This window comes from Syngnathus scovelli, unplaced genomic scaffold, assembly GCF_024217435.2.
Source record: "Syngnathus scovelli strain Florida unplaced genomic scaffold, RoL_Ssco_1.2 HiC_scaffold_45, whole genome shotgun sequence".
NCBI lineage: Eukaryota > Metazoa > Chordata > Actinopteri > Syngnathiformes > Syngnathidae > Syngnathus > Syngnathus scovelli.
The window spans coordinates 74,185-77,591 of NW_026061549.1; the positions used below are offsets into that span (position 1 = coordinate 74,185).

At 44.4% G+C, this 3,407-nt stretch overlaps 1 non-coding gene across 1 annotated transcript; it reads right to left on the minus strand.

Moving 5' to 3' along the window:
* Positions 1 to 1,149: 1,149 nt before the first annotated feature.
* On the minus strand, positions 1,150 to 1,259 carry LOC125968145 (U5 spliceosomal RNA). Its single transcript, XR_007481088.1, has one exon. It is a non-coding gene; the product is annotated as a U5 spliceosomal RNA (small nuclear RNA).
* Positions 1,260 to 3,407: the final 2,148 nt, after the last annotated feature.

Below are 3,407 nucleotides of genomic sequence, written 5' to 3' on the forward strand. Positions count from 1 at the left end.
ACGTGACAGAAATAACTGCCTCTAAACCAGTGGTTCTTAACCTGGATTTGGTCAAACTCTAGGGGTTCGGTGAGTCGGTCTCAGGGGTTCAGCAGAGCCTCCACTGCGGAGGTCCGAACACACCAGATTTATAAATTCGTGATAAAGCATATCTGAACTGGTCTCGCAAAGGCAATAGCAGAAGTCACACCGATTTGGTGGTATGTCATTTGTCGTGAATTCATGCATTGTGTTGGTTTTATTCTTTCAGCAAGGTGGTGTTCATGCACTTCTGCATGAGTTCCGCTCTATTCTGGCCCAACTCTTTCGGTGCAGCCGTTGTACATATGATGACCCTGGAAAGTTCTTGGCGAATTATCCATCTTTGCCTTTCATGTTCATCGGGTCTACCATTTTAATAGGTATCTACACTGTGTATTTGGATAGAGACTGCTGAAAGGGGAAGCATATATGCCTCGTGAACTATATTTATTACTGCGGGTGAAGAAGAGTGAACAAATAAGTCATCAGACAAGTTTGCCGATTTATTAGTGCCCAGAAGAGCAGCACTCTGTTCCGTACTGTAACCTGTTAGGTTTGATCCCAGTTCTTTATCTTTAATGCTCGATATGCTAACAGCAATTACCAAGAGGCAGCCTTCACAGTTTAACTATTTGATGTATGCCAGAATGATCGATGCACAGCTGTGGAGCCCTTTCTGCGAGATGCGAAAGAAGGTCCCTCTCCCAGCGCCAAGGTTCCTGCTCTTATACTACTCTGGGCCGCCTTTCTGCAAGGAGGCGACTCTGCCTAGCCTGTGTGATGACGTGTGACCTTGTAGTCTTAACTGAGAGCGACTTCTACATATGTGCAAAGGGTGTCATAGAGAAGAGAAAGCTAATAAAGCAAGAGAAGGGTTGCAGCGATATAACGGCATAGCTCAAGCTACCCAGCTAATCACATGTGCCAAAGAGGCCTATTCTAACAAACCGTTGCTGAGAATGGGTAGACGGGGAAGCCTGTAAGTGAGTCCGTCACTCGCATACTCCATCGCTTCTCGGCCTTTTGGCTAAAATCAAGTGTAGTCTCGGTTCTTGGGTTTGAGGGATTAAGAGAGCTGATCATAGAAGAGAGAATTTTAACCATAAAAGTGGTGCCAAAGAGGCCTATTCTAACAAACCGTTGGTGAGAATGGGTAGAGATAGACTCTTATTGTTCCTCCCCACGGAAATCTTTAGTAAAAGGCGAAAGATTTATTCCATCTGAAAAGAAAGAGAGATCTGATAATCTGGGTCAAAACGGGCCACGTCACTGCTGGTCTCACCAAATTCACAGGCGGTCTCACACTCAAATTGTAGCAACCAGTCCTTCTAATACAAACAATAGACGTTGATAGATTTACTATACTTACAAGGACTCAACCTAAATAGAAGGTTTAAACAAGTATTTTGTTTTCATTAATGTCTTTTTTACTTTAAACATCTTTGGCGCACAGGATTGTAGGTACCTGATCAAACCTTCTTTCAAACAGCGTCACCTATCGATTGGGCGTCTATTATGAGTATTGAAGGTAAAAACAGTTGTATGTCTTGGTACGTGTACTTTTGGTATGAGAGAATGGGAAATGATCCCATCTCTGTGTTTTATTTGAAAACGTGTGATTTCATAACTTTATTCAAATCGGGAAACAAAATACGATCGTAATTTCTCAAATGATTTCTCAAATTTCAGAAGTGCTCTATATCTCTCGTGTCGCAAATAATTGAGGCTTTTCTCGTTGCTGGCATGGTTTGGAGTGTAATTTACCTCCACTGTGATGGTGGCGTTCGATATTTGACATTTGAATATAAATCTGTCAATTTACTTTAGAAAGTAAATGTTGTTTTCTAGAAATCTATACTGAGATGTATGAGGAACAACAATCGGGCGTATTCTTAAAAAGACAGACCTACAGCCGACAAAAAGGTTTTGATACGTTCATATCATATGACGAGTCAGGAACGTGGTAATTCCATATTATTTTGCATTGACTAATTTGGTTAATACAGTTTAGCAAGCAAATGCACAGTTCCATAGTACAGTTAATAACATGCTCAAAAGCATTCAGTGTGTCACAGCACCGCAGACCTAAACTCCATGTACGTACGACTGCGTGTGATTTTTGTTTTAATCAGAAAGACCAGGGGAGAGCGCGAACGCAGTCCACGACTGTTGTGTTTATACGGAGTAGAGATGAACACGAATGCAACTTCTTTATTCAGCAACTTTTTATTTTCTCCCCACTCATGTCTTACATAGCAGTACAATGCCCCTGGCGCACCACAGAGCCCCCAACTGTCAACATTATTTGAGACCTCCAATAACAAACTATAGAATATTATAGTTTCAACATACGATAATACCACATCTCCCTTTTTCCAGGGATCATAGGGTAGACTGCCTTTGTCTCGTCAGACCTTAGAGCAGTGGTTCTTAACCTGGGTTCGATCGAACCCTAGGGGTTAGGTGAGTCGGCTTCAGGGGTTCGGCAGAGCTGGTATGTCATTGCCCCGCCCCCGCCCCGCTACCCCCCCCCCCCCCCGCCCCCCCGCCCACGGATGGCTGAACACACCTGAATATCGTGTAAATTCGTGATAACGCATATCTGAACTGTTCTTGCAAAGGCAACAGCAGAAGTCACACTGATTTGCTGGTATGTCATCCCCCCCTATATAGAGGGGTTCGGTGAATGTGCACATGAAACTGATGGGGTTCGTTTAACTCGCCCCCCAAAGAGGGGTTTGTTGAATGCACATATGGACCTGATGGGGTTCGGTACCTCCAAAAAGGTTAAGAACCACTGCCTTAGAGGATTATTCTGCCTCTTGTGTAGAAAGGTCTGTTCCTAACTTTTGCCAAGGTCTTTCAGGGCACCCTGATGGCACGAGTGCCTCTTTTGGGTTGTGTCGCTCTTGTATGCATGTCCTGCAGTTCAGTACCATTTTGTTCACTTGCTGGCTGAGTCCCGGCCACCACACAGATTGACGTGCACGTGATTTACATTCCAGGACACCTAAGTGTCCTTCGTGTAATTTGAACAGCACGTCGTTCCTCATTGCGGAAGGTATTACCAGTCGTGTGTCCTTTAGCATCTTTCACTGTTAATGTGGCTCGCTCCGGCCAGTCATTTTTTAGCGCTGGTTCCTGTTTTGCATGTGCTGGCCATCCTTCCATGCACATGGTCATGACACGCGAGCAGACACTGTCGGCTTTCAACTGCTCTTTCAGGTTTTCTGTATATGATGAGCTGACAGGTAGACTCTCAGTGACACAGTCCACAAATATGTTTGTGCTCTCCATCAGCTCCTGGTCATCAGTGGACATGCGTCATTTTACAGGTTGCACGTGAAAGTGTGTCTGCTGTCCAAAGCGACTTTCCTGGTACGTGC